This window comes from Onychomys torridus, chromosome 8 (genome assembly GCF_903995425.1).
Source record: "Onychomys torridus chromosome 8, mOncTor1.1, whole genome shotgun sequence".
NCBI classification, from domain to species: domain Eukaryota; kingdom Metazoa; phylum Chordata; class Mammalia; order Rodentia; family Cricetidae; genus Onychomys; species Onychomys torridus.
In genome coordinates, this window is record NC_050450.1 from 76,320,308 (window position 1) to 76,338,332 (window position 18,025).

The 18,025-nt window shown below is 39.4% G+C and overlaps 1 long non-coding RNA gene across 1 annotated transcript; it reads left to right on the forward strand.

Moving 5' to 3' along the window:
- Positions 1 to 6: 6 nt before the first annotated feature.
- LOC118588565 lies at positions 7 to 17,773 on the forward strand. Its single transcript, XR_004945608.1, has 3 exons — positions 7 to 645; positions 1,538 to 3,722; positions 17,073 to 17,773. It is a non-coding gene; the product is annotated as an uncharacterized LOC118588565 (long non-coding RNA).
- The last annotated feature ends 252 nt before the right edge of the window (positions 17,774 to 18,025 follow it).

Below are 18,025 nucleotides of genomic sequence, written 5' to 3' on the forward strand. Positions count from 1 at the left end.
CCAGAAGTCCAAGTTATGGAAGATCTCGCTCTCGAAGCCGTAGTCGTAGCAGAAGCCGTAGCAGAAGCAACAGCAGGAGTCGCAGTTACTCCCCAAGGAGAAGCAGAGGATCACCACGCTATTCTCCCCGTCATAGCAGATCTCGCTCGCGTACATAAGATGATTGGTGACGCTTTTTGTAGAACCCATGTTGTATACAGTTTTCCTTTACTCAGTACAATCTTCATTTTTTAATTCAAACTGTTTTGTTCAGAACGGGCTAAAGTGTTGAATCTGCATTCTTGTGTAATATCCCCTTGCTCCTAACACCTACATTCCCCTCATGTCTTTGGTAAATTGTATTTTAAGTGATGTCATAGACAGGACTGTTTAAATTTAGTTAATTTCCATGCTCTTCAGACTGTGATATTGTGTAAATGTCTATTCTGCTCTGGTTTGTGTGAAATGGGATGTTGGGGGGTGTTTGTGGTTATCTTACTTGGGGAAGTTCTTATGTTTATCTTGCTTTTCATGTGTCTTTCTGTAGACATATCTGAAGAGATGGATTAAGAATGCTTTGGATTAAGGATTGTGGAGCACATTTCAATCATTTTAGGATTGTCAAAAGGAGGATTGAGGAGGATCAGATCAATAATGGAGGCAATGGTATGACTCCAAGTGCTATTGTCACAGATGAAATTGGCAGTATTGACCTTATACTAAAAGACAAGGGTTAAAATTTTTATCTACCTTAAAACACTTGCAGACATCTTAATGCAGTTACCTTTAGCTACAATTGCTTTGCTTTTTAAACCCTGGCAATTGTGGCAAAATTGCCCATTTTGTAACAAATATTTGCTCCCTTCCCCCCTTTTTGTTTTAATAGGGACTAATGTGGGAAGAATGGCTAATTTGTCACAGTGCTTAGTTACAACTGTTAATGTGTGGCCTGCTGTTGGTGTACATGTGGGTACAGGGTGTCTATTTCCAAACAGAGTATAATATCAATACTGCTAAATCTGCATGTCCTCTGTGTGACTGATAGAACGTTGTTATTTCATTTTTTAAAGACAAAATGACAGCAAAATATAGAATTCCAACGTATTAGTGTAGATAATCTAGTTGGGAGTACTTTAAGTCTCACCTTCCCTTTTAATATTCATAATTGACTCATGTTAAAACACTTTAATTTCATTTACAAGCTAAATTGCAGATGGGAACAATAGATTTAGTTTAGACTTAGGTGGGTAGCAGTACCAGTAAACTTCAATTACATAACTTTGCAGCCACAAAACCTGTGATACCTGTACAGTAACAAGTGTTGGCATTATCAGTTGAACTGTAAATATAAAGTGCTTCTTCCAGTTAGTCTCTATAATGATTAAGTTTCTAAAATTGATCTAAACACCATACAGAAACTTGTTTTGGGGAATTTGATAGTTATTGATGTACATCTGTTAAACTGATGACAGACATAACTCATCATTCCCCAGAAACCTTTTTGGATTACAGTATCTAACATTTTGCCTCCTCTTTTTTGGTTTTGCTGGTTATAAAGGTTTGGATTGGAGAGGGCTCACTGGATCCCAATCCTTGGAGCTGGATCATTGGATTCAAATCATAATGTGGATAGGATAGGGAGGATGAATTTCCAGGAGTCATGGAGCGGGATCAGATTACCAGGAACATAGGAGTGGATTCCTTCCTGCCCCAACCAAACCGCATTCGTGTGGATTTTTTTTCATTCAACTTAATTGGCTATTCCAAAGAGTTTTTTTTTTCCTATTTTTGACGATTGGAGCCCTTAAGATGCACGATGGAATTGTGTTTTGCATTTTTTGGTAAAAGGAGCAAAGCGAGGACCTGGAGATATACGCTGGAGCAATCTCCTTGGAAGGATTCAGCACGAGTAGATGGTAAACATTTAAAGGGGAAAAGGGGGGGTTTGTTTAAAATAGTAAATCAGTAAGTCACTTCTAAATTTAAAGAAAACAAAATTGGAGTTGAAGAATAAGTAGGTTTTCAATTGGCTATTGCCATTTTTCTTTGAAAAATAAACATTTTTTAAAAAACGATGCATGGTTGTCCTTTTTCCTCTTCATGTAAAATTTTGCTGAGTAACTAGTGTATCAGTTATTTCTTTAAATTGATAAGATTCTGACTTGTCTATGTGTTAGTAAATTAAAGATTCTAATAAATGATAATAACTGTCTCTTACTGTTGTGGAAGTCTTAAGGGGATAATAAACTGAGTGTGAGGCAGTCATGTATGTAGTACAATTATGTAGGGGTAATAGTCTGGAAATTAAGCTTTCATATTTTGCTAAAGTGTGATTAAGAACTTACAGGTGCTGTTTATTTTGGTAAATACTTTAGACAAATAGAATTTTGTACAAAGTTGATTGATAGCTAGTGAGTTTTGATATTAGCTTAGAGGTAACCATTGAGATCCTTGGTGAAATTCAAATTATGTATTAACATTAGCAGGGGAATTAGAATGTAGTACAAATATTTTTGAATTGTGGACAGTATGCTGGCAGATTAACTGCTTATTGGGTGAATCAACGTCTTGTAAATCTTTTCAGCCATAAAGAGTATTCTGTCCCCAAACTTAGTGTTCTGTATTAAATCAGCAATTCTATCTTAAGTCTACTGTTGTATCTGATAGCCCCTGTCATCTTGCTTAGATTGGAGTATGGAAATTTTATTTAAAATCCCAAGTTTTTTATTTCCTTCTGGTTAAAATGAACAAGCCACTTGTCAGTATCCCAGTAGAAATAGCTAGATCTTTAACCTTTTTTCCCTTGTGTTGCAGGCTGAATTTCAGGTTATTCAAATACAAGATAACATATAGGGGAGACCAAGAGTCTTGGTAGTAAAAGAAGTGGGCTTTAAGAAATCTGCATGAGGTCACTCAACCTATATGTCTCAGTGAACTTTTAAAGGCTTTCCTGGAAGACGTGCAAAACTAGGGTTTCAGTTTAGTTAAAGCAATGTAGACTCATTAAAGTTAAAGTAGCTATAGTTACAGAATTCAAATAACCAAGGGGCAGAGATTTGCTTTTGAAAAGAATCCTAAGGAATTAGCATAACTAAACATGGCATGATTAAAATTTTAAATGTGAATATAAAGTTTTTAAATAAATTGAGGAAAATTCTCAAATGGTGGGTTGTGTTTTCCCTCCAGATGGCCTTGCTCTGGTCCAGACTTTCCTAGAATTCAGGATATAGCCCAGGCTGGGCTCAAAGCAATCTTATCTCCCACGCTCTGGGATTATGGATGTGAACCACCATGCCCAATTTACTAAAATAATTTTGAAAGGTGAATGTGAGCTAAATATAAACAAGTGTGGGCTGTTTTGAATGCTTTGGAACCAGGACCAAAACTGGTCTCTTTTCAAGGTTATCTGTTTTTAGTAGTTCAGCCCTATATTAGAAATGAGAAAAGTATTCTTTGCCATACAGGTTTGGGTTTGAACACTAGAGAGCAGTGCTTGTGAAAAATAAATTAAGTTTTAAGTCTATAGGCCTATACCCATACTAACAATTTATACCATTTGGAAATAAAAATACTACTTTGATTTCCACCCCCCCCCCCTTCTCTGTTCCCTTAGGATATTGTAGGGTCTCTATGATTAGTTTTTCTAACCAAGAAAGCACTTAAATCTCTTTAAGCAAGTACTTTGCATAACATCTGATTGAATAACCCAACTTGCTGTTCAGCTCATCCTACCGGAGACAAAGGTAAGACATATTTTGATACCTAGTTTGGGGTCTGAATTTTAAGAACTAAAGTTTGGAATGAATAATTTCTCTTGCAATGTCTCCCCCTCCCCAAGCTTTTTAGTAATCTTGAATGTTTATAATCTACCACCCATCTTAATTCTGGAGTTTAATATGATAAACTATGATCAGCTTTTAGTTTATCTATGAACCATGCTTTCATAGGACTGGTGCTGTTTTCAGCTTTCTGTGGTCAAAGTCAGTTTTTGGTGTTTGCCTTTTTTTTTTTTTTGCTTTGTATATGAAATTTGTAGTTAAATTACAAATGAAATAAAATATATGTATTTAAATAGAATTAAAAGGAGAGAAAGTATTAGACTTGAGTTCTGTTGTAACAACCACTGTGGCTTATTCTATCATGATTTGAAGACAGATTGACAATCTACAATTCTGAAATCATTTCTTTTTTTTTTTTTAAAGCCCCTATATACCAGGGATTGTTGAGCCAGTTGAATGTAAAATCTGACCAGAATGCTACCTTCATTGTGTAATGAATCAGTCACTAACAAGTTCGCCAGCAAAAATACTAGTGCACTCTTGATTACAAAGTTGCACAGGCATTGTTGAAGATCATATATATAATATATGATCTTCATGTAAAGTACGAAAAACCATGAGTCCCAAATACATCTCCTTGGCGGGCAAGGAGTTTTATGTAGAATTGTACTAGTACTACAGAGAATTAGTGCTGCTATATGTCATTTTGGGAGTGAATAAAAAAGGCTGTTACTTTGGAACCCTTATTAAGATTTAAGTTCTCCATCCTTTTAGTTTGAATCAGATACTGGAAGAAACTCTGTCACCCACCCAGTGTATTCTATTATTATATAGTTGACACTAGCAGACTGTTTACTTCATGGAAGGGGATATATCCACAATATGTAGTACAGTGCTCCTGAGGGTAGGGGTTTAGATGTCAGAGTTTGTGGGTTTTAAGTTTTTATGTCTATGTGCTTGAGTTTTTCCTGTACATATGTTCAGTGTGTGAGTGATAACAAACCAAAAGAAAATGCTGGGTTCTCCTAGAACTGGAGACTGGACAGTTGTGAGCTGCAGGGTGCTGGGAAACTGAACCTGGGTCCTCTGGAAAAGCAGTGAGTGTTCTTAATAATAGGCCATCTCTCCAAATCCTGTTGTCAATCTTAAGGAACCTTGCCCATTCTGGTTCTATGAGAAAGATTAAAAGTTAAGAGATCAGAAAAAGTTGTACTGTAATTGTTGAATACTTCTTGCAAATTTTTTTCTTTAGAGCAAAGAAGTTAACAGCATATTTAAACTAGCACTCACTTCCATGGTTGAGAATTTCAGAGTGCTAGTGTTTTTGTTTGTTTGTTTTAATTTGGAAGCTCTGTTTGGTAATCCAGAATTTGGTTGTGCCTTGTAGGGATCAAAGGGAGGATATTTTCTTGTTGGCTTCATAGTACACAGAAAATAGGGTAAAATAAATGTTCTATACAAGTTAATTCCAGAAATCTACTCCAGAGGTGACAGTATTTTTTAGTGTGCTGAGGATTTGGAACCCAGGGCCTCAGATGCTGGGTCAGTTCTTTACTACTGAGCTACATACGACTTCAGACTTACAGCATTTTGATAGTGTCAGTGGGTTACAGAGGAAAGAAATTTCATGTATGGCTTATTTGTGAGGTTCCCATTTAGATAAGTAAAGCAGAGTTTCTAGCTGAGTGCTTTCTCTTAAAAAAAAAAAAAAAAATAGCAAGATGGAGGCAGTAAACATCTCTTGATTTCTGTACTATAAGATGTACAGTAACTGTAAGCTGTTGGTGAAGGGATCTGCGAATTGAGACATACAGGTTACTTACTACTAATGTTCATTCTCACCACTAGTGTCTTATTTCCTGCCTGCAGTGGTTAGTAATAGGGAAAATCAGTTGGCCACGAGAGGGAGCTCTGCCTCAAAACTGAGGAAATAAGCTTTACTGCAATGTCGTTACAGTATTATTAACCACCCATGAAGTTAGGCAGTTTGGGTAAGTTTCCTTCCTGTAATCATGACCAATGCTCTTAATACATTTTATATGACTGGGGTCCATGTAGGTTTTGAATAGTGGTTACCCTAAGAGGAACTCAACTAAATTCGAATAACAGGAAGTAGATATATTTCCAGAGCTTTTTTCTCTCTGGCAGGTTTAGGAGTGATGTTTCAGTATTTCTAGTGAACTTTTAATGATAACTTGCACCCAACCTTGTCAGGTTTCTTACCTTGTAGGCAGAGTGTGCTGTGATCAAAAAGTCAATACAAGACCCCTTTTAATTTTTTTTAACTTTATTTTATGTGCATTGGTATGAAGGTGTCAGATCTGGAACTGGAGTTAACAGCTGTGAGCTGCCATGTGGGTGCTGGGAATTGAGTCCTCTGGAAGAGTAGTCAATGCTCCCAACTTCTGAGCCATCTTTCCAGCCCCAATACAGACAGGTCTTTTGACATGTTTATTTACTGACATTTAAGAGCTGGAGATTACTGAGAGTGAAAGTCTGTTACCATTAGCTTCTTTGTCCCAATTTTATTCTCCCTTCCCCCCAAAGAAATCACCCACAGAGGAAAAGACACAAATGCATGCTCCTTTTTGAAGTAAAACTTATCTGTGGGAACTGTTAAAAGACACTGATTCATTTGTTTTTATATGTGTTGGTGTTTTGCCTGCATGTGTATATATATATCTATATATATATATGTCTGTAAGGGTGTCTGACATCGGGAACTGGAGTTAACAGAGTTGTGAGCTGCCATGTGGATGTTTGGAATTGAACCAGGGTTTCTCTGTGTAGCTTTACGCCTTTTCCTGGAACTCACTTTGTAGCCCAGGCTGGCCTTGAACTCACAGATCCACCTGGCTCTGCCTCCTGAGTGCTGGGATTAAAGGCGTGTGCACCACCACTGCCCAGCTTTGAGCCATCTCTTTATCCCTGGAAAATAAGACATTGTAAGTGGAAAAATTATTTTTGCAGTTGAGAAGACATTGATCAAATTTATACGATGTTCCCCTGCTTATTAAAAGTTGTGCTGGAGGTTATACATGGGGCTGCAAGTTTGAACAACTATGATGATGATGTACACAATAACCACAGCATTCAGATAATCTATGACAAGATTACCATTTGAAGGCCAGCTTGGTCTCCTTGAATCAATTTAACATGTAAAAGGCACTCTGAATCCCTACCAGGACTGTAGAATTCCCTTGTAATGATTCTTTTTAGGAAGCCTGCACCTATGTCTTAGGTGTATACTGCCCTTTTCCTATTCACTCTAATGTCTATACTTAACATCAAGTAAAACTTACTTTCTTTGGTTTTTCGAGACAGGGTTTCTCTGTAGACCAAGCTGGCCTTGAACTCAGATCCTCCCGCCTCTGCCTCCCCAGTGCTGGGATTAAAGGTGTAAAGCTATTTCTTGATAAACTCCAGCTTTGCATTACACAGATGATTCTCTTAGTAAAAGAAGGGCTAAATTTAGTCTGCTAAAATGTCAGAGGGCATGGCAAGATTGTTGAAGTATTTAGAGGACCTCAGGAGTTAAGTTTGGGATCATTTTCAGGCTGTAGCAATTAGGGATGGAAACCTGAAAGTGACTGGAGTCCTGGGCTTAAATGTATTTATTTGCCAGTAATAGCATGCCCTGGAGATTTTAGCTACAGAATACTAAAAAGTGATAGCACATTTGAAGACTACAAATGTAAAATGTGGGTAAGATGTACAGTAAACATACTGTAACAACTAAAATGAAAAGTTGTTCCCCTGAAGGGAGAGCAACAGTACATTTCAGCAAGGTGATAGCCAAGCTCAGTCTTCACCCTCTGTGCCACCCTGTCTGTTGACCAGACTAGTTCTGGGGTGTCATTTATTCTAAGACAGAGTCTCACTAAGTAACTGACCTCAACTCTCAACTTGAAATCCTCCCAAGTGCCACATCTAGTTACTGAAATCAGAGTGGAAATTTGTTGCTTAAATTTATCTCACATCCCCACTTGACATTTCAACATTCTTGTCTGTACCCAGGTCTGTTGCTAATGTATTTTATACCTAGTTTCAGTGAGAAGCCTTCATCCTGGCTATCAAATATGATCTTCCTAAAATGTCACTACCATTTGTCAGTTACATTTTAGACGTGGGGATGCTAACTGACCTCCTTTGATTTTGCTTTTGTGTGTCTGCTTATTTTATACGCTCCTCATTAGCAGTCTCACTGCCTCAAATTTTAACGGTCCTCAAGGTTCAGCTTAAGTTATACTTATTCTTGATCTTGAAAAGTCAACATGCTAAAGCCTTTTTAGAAATTGAAAAGGAAACATATGCTATGATTGTTTTGCTTACATGTTTGTCCGAACCACGTATGAGGTGTAAGATCCGCTGGAACCTCCATGTGGATGCTGGAAATCAAATCCAGATCCATCTCTTGGATTTGCTAAATACTTAGTTGTAATTTTCTCCAAGATGCATTTAATCACCTTAATTTATTTTAATGTTTTTATGTTAATTTTTAATATTGGGCCACATCTCAAATATCTTGATGACAAGAAGCCAGGATTGGTGGTACACAGTATAATCCCAGCCTTCCAATACTCCAGAGGTTAAGACAGGAGCATCTAGGTCATCATGAGCTAGCTGTATACAGGAAGACTCAAAAACAAAAGCCCTCTAGTAGGTGGCATCAATCTGGTGGTACGTATAATCTCAGCACAAGGAAGCTAAAGGAAGACAGCTACACAGTGATGGCTTTGTCTTTTGGGTGTTTGATTTTTGTTTTTTGAGAGGGTCTCTTTATGCAGAGGCTATACGTAGAGCGGGCTGACATGAATTCAGAGATCTGCCTTCTTCCTCTTCCCAGTGCTGGGATCAAAAGCATGTTGCCACACCATGTCCGGTGACTTGTTTTAAGACAATGATGGCATTGTTCTTAAGTACTTTCTTATTCAGTCTCATTTTCTCATCCCCTGAATTTGATTATTGTAGAGGAAGCCTAAATTTAGTGGCCCTTCCTCAGAATCACTGCAGATTCCTCAGTATTTTGTTGGACAGTAAATAGGTAACATTTCAGAAATCCATACATTAGCACATAAGGTTGTTTTGGGGTTGGAAACTCTTACTTCAGGTCCTGACCTTAGTCTTCAGGCTGGTAGAACAAGAGCAAACTTACGGAGTTTTCTCAGTCAAACAACACAGAATACATCACTCCTCATTCAAATCTTCACTTAAAAATTCTTCCATCTGACTGGAGAGATGCTCAGTGGTTAGGGGCAGTTGATTACCTTTCAGAGGACCTACATCTTGCCTGTAACTCCACCTCCAGGAGATGTGAGGCCTTCTTATGGCATAAAAGCAAATCTTTAAGCAGTTCAAATAAAACCACAACTAAGTGTCAGGCATGGTGGCAGAGGTAGATGGATCTCTGAGCTCCAGAAAGGTTAGTCTCCATAGGGAAGTCCAGGTCAGCTTAGTGAACCTCAAAAATAAGTAAAGATTATCCCTTAATTAGCTAATAGCTGAAGAGTTTTTGATTGAACTCGTGGTATTCCTTCCTGCTTTTTGCATGTTTAGATATCACATGTATGAACTAAATGCATTCTCTTTAGATTGTTAAAGTTTTTTTAAAGATTCATTTATTATGTATACAATGTTCTGCCTGCATGTATTCCTGCAGGCCAGAAGAGGGCACCAGATCTCATTACAGATGGTTGTGAACCACCATGTGGTTGCTGGGAATTGAACTCAGGACCTCTGGGAGAGCAGTCAGTGCTCTTAACCTCTGAGCCATCTCTCCAGCCCTAGATTGTTAAAGTTTCAATGTATATTTGCCCACCTGCCAGCTACATGGCTCTTTGAGGTCTGTTTTGGGAGTTTCTTTAAAGTATGTTTTACATATATGACTGTTTTGCCTCTATGCATGTATGTGTACCATATGCATGCTTGTTGGATCCCCTGGAACTGGAGTTACAGATGGTTTTGAGCAAGACCTGGTTTTTTTTTTTAATTTCCTGAATTTTTTGCAAGGTGCCCAGTTACACCAGCATGCACAACAGAATAAATGTGAATATATTTGCAAAATCTGAGGCAAATGAGTTACTTAGTTTAGATCTGTGATGCATGTGTCCTCTGGTCAGAATTGGCTTATTCCCAGAGTAGCAGCCTCAGCTTCATGCTCTTGTTCTCTCTTCTTTTTATTGGGAAAATGGATAGGATGTATATATGATGTTTATTGTGGTTGGGTTTTGTTTTGTTTTTTAGATGCAGTATCACATAGTTCAGCCTGACCTTAAACTCCATTTCCCAAATGCTAGGAATATAAGGCATGCACCATCAAACCTGGATTTGGTGACTCCCACCACCACCACCACCACCATATACACACACACAGGGTTTGTGGTTTTGGTGCCTGTCCTGGATCTCTCTAGACCAGGCTGGTCTCAAATTCACAGAGATCTGCCTGGCTCTGCCTCCAGAGTGCTGGAATTAAAGGTGTGCGCCACCACTGCCTGGTGGATTTGGTGACTCTTAAAGTAATGGCTAACTTTCAAATGATGCTGACAGTTTTTTATTTAATACTAACTTTATTTTGGAGTTTGAAGAAACACCTTGAGATGTTAAAAATGGTTAAGACTAAAATATGAATCTAAGTCCTCTGCTTACTACTAACTAGCTCCCCCCCTCCCTTCCAATTGGGAATTTCTTTAGAAGAAACTAAAGTGAATTCCATCGGTAGTATCTACCTAATGCCACCAGGGTGTCCCATGGTACTGTCTGATCTGTGTTCTCAACACAGCCCAGCTCTGAGACTGAAATGCTTGACTTCCTGGCTTTCCAGTGTGCAGTGAACAGACAGCTCAGAAAAGCCTTTGCCCTTTTTTGGCCCCGTGGAAGGACAACAGGTCACACAGAGGTCGGGCTTAGCCAGCCACTCAGTAAGGAGGCAGCAACCCTGTAAAGACAGTAGGATGCCAAAGAACCTGTCAATGGTAAATGTCAAAAGATCCCTACTTTGTGTTTTGGTTCTTTTGAGATACATCCAGCCTGACCTCAAATTTGCTATGTAGCCAAAGATGACTTTTGATCTTCCTGCCTCCACCCTTTAAGTGTTAGGACTACAGGACTGCAATGCCTGGTTTATGAGGTACTTGGAGTGGAACCCAGGCCTCTTTGCATGTTAAGCAAGCAAGCATTCTACCAGCTGAGATAAGTTTCCTTTTCTTTCTTTCTTTCTTTCTTTCTTTCTTTCTTTCTTTCTTTCTTTCTCCCCCCCCCTCTTTCTTTCTTTCTATTTAATGTATAGCCCTGGTTGTCCTGGAACTCACTCCTTAGACCAGACTTACCTGCCTCTGCCTCCTAATGCTAGGATTAAAGGTGTGTGCCATCACTTGGCTGACCTGAATTGTTAAGCATTCTGGATAGGCAAGTTTTTAAAGTTGGTGTGGTGAACTTGCCTATTTCTAGTTTGCAGTCAAAATGTTTGCATTATACTTAGCTTGAGTATAGCCTACAACTGATTTAAATTCATATAAACTGGGAAGGTTGTCCTTGAGATGTCCTGACTAGCCTTTCAAAATGTTCAGTGCATTTTTCTATTTTGAATTCTCATCATGGCCTGATTGGGGACTATGTAAGCTATTTCTCTTTAAGTGAAGCTCTTAGGAGAGATTGAATACACTGCTGATTGGAGGTACTGGATTTGTGATGTCATTTTCCCTTTCTCCTTGAGTTCCTTTAGATGTGTTCTCATCCCACTAGGTTTTTGGCTTTGTTTTTAATTTTAATTTAATTTAATTTGATTATTTATTTTTGAGGACCGAACCCAGGGCCTTGTGCTTGCTAGGCAAGAGCTCTTCCACTGAGCTAAATCCCCAGCCCCTAATTTTTATTTTATTTGTATGAATGTTTTGCCTGCCTGTATGTCTGCATTATGTGAGTTGCCTGGTGCCTGAAGCAGGCATCATGTTCCCTTGAATTTCTAGATTTACAGACGTTTGTAAGCGTGATGTGGGTGCTGAGAATCAAACTTTAGAACTCTGAAAGCAGCCTGTGCTGTTAACCACTGAGCCATCTCTGCAGCCCATTTTAAATGTTTTATTACATCTTAGGTGTATGTGTGTGTACTGTAGCATAAGTATGGAGAGTCAGAGGACAACTACTATCCTGGTGTGAGCCCTGGGAATCAAAGACAGATTGTCATGCTTAGCAACAGTAGCACCTTTGCCCACTGAACCATCTCACCCCTGATTTTTTTGTTTTGTTCTGGGGTTCAAGCAAAGTCCTTATCTATGCTAAACAAGTGTTGGATCTCTCCCAGCAATGAAAGCCTCTCATCTTATCCTTGGTTAAGTTAGCTTGAATTTTCATAGTTCTCTGATGAGGAGATTGTAGATGGTACTAAGTCAACCTTCTGCCATGTAACTTTGAGAGCAGGTCTATTATATAGTCCTGGCTGTCCTCGAACTCACTATGTAGACCAGACTGGACTCAAACTCTGAGATCTGCCTGCTTCTGCTCTCCCTCCCAAGTGCTGGGATTAGAGGCATGTGCTACTATGCCCAGCTTTCATATAGCTTTTGTTTGTTTGTTTTAGAGACAGAGTTTCTCTGTATAGTTTTGATGCCTATCCTGGATCTCTCTCTGTAGCCCAGGCTGGCCTCGAACTCAACAAGAGATCCGCCTGGCTCTGCCTCCCGAGTGTTGGGATTAAAGGTGTGTGCCACCACTACCTGGCTCATATAGCTTTCTTAAGTGATCAGAATAACTGTTTCATTGAAATAGAGTAATATATTAAACATATATGGGGGCTTACTTAGGTGTTAGCATTAGTTTAAGTGTACCTATGTAGGTAGCCATAGACAAATTGCTCCAAGTTACCAATTCATACATAGAGGTATCAGTAAGAGGTGTTTTTCATCCTAGATTATATGTAGTTTAATACGTTAGTCTAAAATATTTTTTATATGTGGAACATAACTACATTGTGACATATCTAAAGTGAATACCAAAACTAGAAATAGTGTGTATTACAAACCTAGCAGTGGGCTTTATACTTAATGCACAGGAAGCATTTGTGCTGCCTCGGGTTGACTACCATCTGAGCTTTCAATGCTGAATGAAAGCTGAGAGAAAGTGAAAGGAGAGATGGGAAGAAAAAGGAAGTTAGGGAAATAGGAAACAGCTGGAAGGTAAGGGATGAGTCTTCTATAGATTAGTAAAACAAAAGCAGAGGGCAGGATCAGGTCCCGAAAGAAAGTAGAGAGCTAATTAACTTCTGTGAAGAGTGGAGCCTTTTGTATTCTTTAAGACCACAGGTATGTCAGGGAAATAGCTAGTCTTCTCTGTGTACCATAGTCCTCATCCTCTGAGTAGAATGCTGTACTGTCCTAAAATTTCTTCAGACTGAGCAGAAACTAAGGGTCAAGTATGTGGACAACAGCAGGTATAGATTATTTACAATTTAAAGAGCAATGATGGGCTGAGGAGAAGAAGGAATGTGAAGTCCAGCTGTCCTGTGTAGAGGGAACTACTTTACCTGCCCTGTCATTTCATTTATGCCTGGACTGGAGAACCAAATGGACCTTACAGTTCAGAGACTCAGGGTCAGGAACCATCCTTCAAGAGTTCATTCTCACTCTGGAAGCTGAGCCAGACCTTAGGCTTACCTGGTCTTTTGCCGTCCTCAGTTGGCTTGTTTTCTAGACCAGAACAGCTTTTCCAGACTCTAATCTGGCTAGTCTTGTGATGTTTGCTGTTCACGTCTTTAACCCAGAGAAGTTGCTGCATAGATCCTCAACACTGGTTTCCTGGTTTCCCTCTTCCTGTCACTACCACAAATTGAGGGACAGCCCACCTCTGCAGACTGAAAATCAAAGTGGGCCAGTAGAAGAAAACTGAAGAGGACTGTTTCTGTTGAAGTAAAGGGCGCTCACAAAATAGGTTTGGCTTTATTCCACTTTTATAAAAACTCTTGCAGAGGCACTACAATTAGTAAAAAATTTTTTTGAGCTGAGGACCGAACCCAGGGCCTTGGGCTTGCTAGGCAAACACTCTACCACTGAGCTAAATCCCCAACCCAATTAGTAAAAATTTTACATGTAAATAGAATTTTTAGATTGATGGCATCATGCTGATGAATTCACTTTATTCTCAATATATTTGGTGTAGAAGCAATAGGCACTGAGAAGGGATCTGTCTAAATCAGCCACTTTAAAGGCTTTGATGATCTGACCAAGGCTAGCTAAGGACTGTTAAGTTACCACTGCTCTAGGACCTGGGGCATCTGGGGGGGGGGGGGGGGGGGGGGGAGACAGGTGCCCAAGGAGAAGCGCTGGTGCCTGGATGTGTTTTCCGGATGTATTTTTGTATTTCTTGGTGTATTTTTGACCTGTGTTCATTTCTTTCCTTCTGTGGCCTATGCTGTTTTGCTTATTATTTGTTTAGTATTCCTTTTTTGGTTACTGAGGCTTAAGTCTAGGAATTATCATATACTAGACAAGTGCTTTACCATGGAATTATACCTGCAGCTCTTACTTGTTAGGTATTCTGTCATCCAAGAGTTATAAAATGGTTTTTTTTCCAAAGAGCTTTTTTTAAAAAAAATTATTTTATGTGCATTAGTGTATGTATGTCTGTGTGAAGGTGTCAGGTACCCTAGAACTGAAGTTACAGACAGTTGTGAGCTGCCATGTGGGTGCTGGGAATTGAACCCGGGTCCTCTGGAGGAACAGTCAGTGCTCTTAACCACTGAGCCATCTCTCCAGTCCCTGAGTTATAAAATGAAAGCTAGCATTTTGACATGAATGCTTTGTGGATGAAACTGATAGGTATATTGTTGATTTTTGACATAGTCAAAAAGAATTAAGATGAAAAATGTGTTTCTATGACCTTAGATTCAGTTTTTGAAGTCTTGGATCATGACCTTTTGTAAAAATAACTGTTTTAATCAGGTTCAAATACCAGCTGGACTTTACTAAAAATATGAGATTTGTTCCCTGTGACTATTCAGGTTGTCAAGGAACTTAAATAGGTACTCAGGAATAAAGAAATCTTTATTGTTTTCCTCTTCATCTTGCCAATTAAAACAGACAACTAGCAATGACATGTTGGAGTGGTTCTCCAGTAGAAGGGAGGAGAGTATTTCTGCTGTCCTTCAGGCAAGCCTTCCCTTTTTTGCTGGCAGGGGTATGCTTTCTCCCATGGTTGTATTGAGGCTGATGTTGAGGGGTGACACTTCTTTATGGCCACTATTTTTGGTATTAATTGTAGCTCCTCCTTCCACCCCTCAGAAGTTTTGCTTGCTTAGTAGCCTTGGCTGACCTATACTCACTCTGTAGCCCAAGTTAGTCTCAACACTCTACAATCCTTTCCTCAGCCTCCCAAGTACAGGAATTGTAGTCCTGTGCCCCCATTCTTAGCCAATTTTAAGGTTGTTTTTTTTTGTGTGTGTGTTTTGTTTTTTTGAGGCAAGGTTTCTCTGTGTAGCTTTGCACCTTTCCTGGAACTCACTTGGTAGCCCAGGCTGGCCTCAAACTCACAGAGATCCGCCTGCCTCTGCCTCCTGTGCTAGGTAGGATCAAAGGTATGAACCACTACTCCAAGCCTGAAGTTTCTTTTAACTATACATTCTCTACTAAAAGTTTTGGATTTTATTGGTCTTTCTTCTTTTTCTTCTAAGCAGTCTTACTTGGGGACAGGCAATTGACAGCAGCAGAATTGCTTTCTACTTCTTGGGTTCTAAGTCTAGAAAAACAAAGTTTAATAGGCATCTTTGTCATATGTCATTAGTCTTTTGGCTATCTACTTTAGGGTTCTTGGAATGAGATAATGAGAGAAGACATGCCTCTTTCAGAGTGAGAAGACTGATTAATTGGCTCAGGATCTGCATTCTGAGCTTTCGGGTTCAAATTTGACCACTGAACCAGCAAAAATATTTACCTAGCACCTGCTATATATTTTAGCAGTATTCTAAGAATTTTACAGTTTTCATTTAGTTGGTCCTTGTGGGGATAGGTATTCTGTCCTTATTGTTTAGATCTAGATGAGTTATACAGCCTGAGGTGAAAGGGGAATCTGAACAGAGTGAATTTGGAACCTGATTTGTTTGTATGTGGGGGGGCAGGGAGGGGATTCAGATACAATTTTGTTTTGTTTTTGGCTTAGGAACCATTGATTGATTCACTGAAAGTTGGTTTTAATAATTGAGGTAAATATACTGAACTTGGACATTTGTAATCTTGACTGAACTTCTCTATGAAGTCCATGGAAGCAGGCCTCATTAAGAGGGACTCATTTTGTTTATAGTTAAAGATAATCTCCTAAAGGTAGAAATGCCCTTTTTAAGGATGGAGTCCTTGATCTTAGTTGGTTTGATTATATTCCTTGAAAAAGTTGAATCTGGTTGTTTTTGAGTACATGTTCCAAACTTTGAGATGATTTTCCTTATGAAAAATATCTAATTTTTAAATTTTCACTAAATTGGAGAGATGGCTCAGTGATTAAGAGTGTATACTGCTCTTGTAAAGGACCTGGGTTCAGTCTCCAGCACCTCATGGCAGCTCACTACTGCTTGTGACTCCAGCTCCTGAGAATTCAACACCTCCTTGGGCATCTGCTTTCTACATGCACATACACCCCATAATTAATACAACATGAACATTTTTTTTTTTTTTGAGCTGAGGATCAAACCCAGGACCTTGCACTTGCTAGGCAAGCGCTCTACCACTGAGCTAAATCCCCAACTCCCAACATGAACATTTTGAATGTTAATTTCTTTTTTAGGCAAGAGTTTGAGAAACAACCAGGAATTTTGGTTCTATCTTATGGATAGAGATGAAATTAGCCATTTCCCCCTAAAATCTAGCTCTTCTGTATGAGAGCTTAACTGTTTTCACTTGACCGCTACTTCCTGTTCATGGGGAAACCCCTACTGGGAGCGCTTTGAGAACTGCTGGGGAAGGGGTTTCTAGATCCCATAATCTTGGCATAAGAAGCTTCATTTCGATCACAATTTGAAAGAGCAGCTAAGGAATAGCAGATATCCACAGGAAGAGGGAAAGTAAACACACAGGTACCTTGAATGCATCTTCTGAGGCAGGGAAGAAGCAGAGACTAGTAGCCACTGAAAGAAAACGCAAGGACATACTATGTCCGAGGTAAGAGCAAGAACATATTAGTTATCTGGTCCCTTAGGTTTGCATCTTACTATTCTCCTTAGTTTACATGTATATGCAAACTTCTGCTTTCTGAAACATCAAGAGACACAGGGAGCATATAGCAGGTTAGCTGACAGATAAATCAGAAACTCATTCATTCTCTGTCCCCTCCTCTTAGGCTGACCAGTTCTCTGGTGGTTACTGCTACTGATCCATCCAAACTGCTGGACTTCTCGTTTATACCCAAGGCCTCCAGGCAGTATCTAATGAGGAGTCAACACTAAAAGGAACCAGACCATCATTTCCCAGCCCCTTTATTCTGGTGACTGATGGACAAGTGCGAGAGGAATGTATTTGCTTGTTTAATGGGTGGGAAAACGATAGATCAAGTTGCTGTTCCTCTTCAGTTTCTATTCTCAAGTTCTGCAACTGTGCTACTTGGATCATATATATTGGGGGAAGTTGAAGATGTGTCTTTCATTAGAAGTGTCTGGAGGGGATAAGAGTCAGTTTGAAATATGTTGAAGTCCTGAAATAATGTGCCCATCTGAGGAATTTTTAAAAACAAGTTTATAAAAATACCATGGATGGAGCCTGCCCCCTCATTTCCTCACCACAGATTTCTTGGACTGGAGACACGTGTTTAATAATAGCTTGTCTCTGATATTCACAGTAGCTACCTCTATATGAGGAAAGGATAGAAAACATTCAAGACTCATTCGGGCTTATGATCTACAGAGTCCAACCAGTAGCAGTGGCTGACTCCTGCACAGAAGACGGGACTGCAAACGGGCCGGGGCCACCTCGGTGACATCTGACGCTGGCCAACCAGAAGTCTGACTTTTCCGGGGAAGGGGGGGGAAATGTACTAAAAGACTAAAATAATTTTGTCTCTATACTTTCTCATTTGTTTTTATTGTTTTTAACCCTGGCGGGAGAGGGTTTTTAAGATATCATTTTCTGTATCAGGAATGAAAGGGAAGGATGGGGAAGCACAGTCCTTCACCCAAGAATAACCCAGTAATGACATCTGAACGCGTGGGAAGTGTTTCCCTCCACACTAGGAGGATCTAAGGCTGTACCCTAGTGGAATTCCCTGCTCATATTGGAAGGCCACGCAAAGGGCGATGG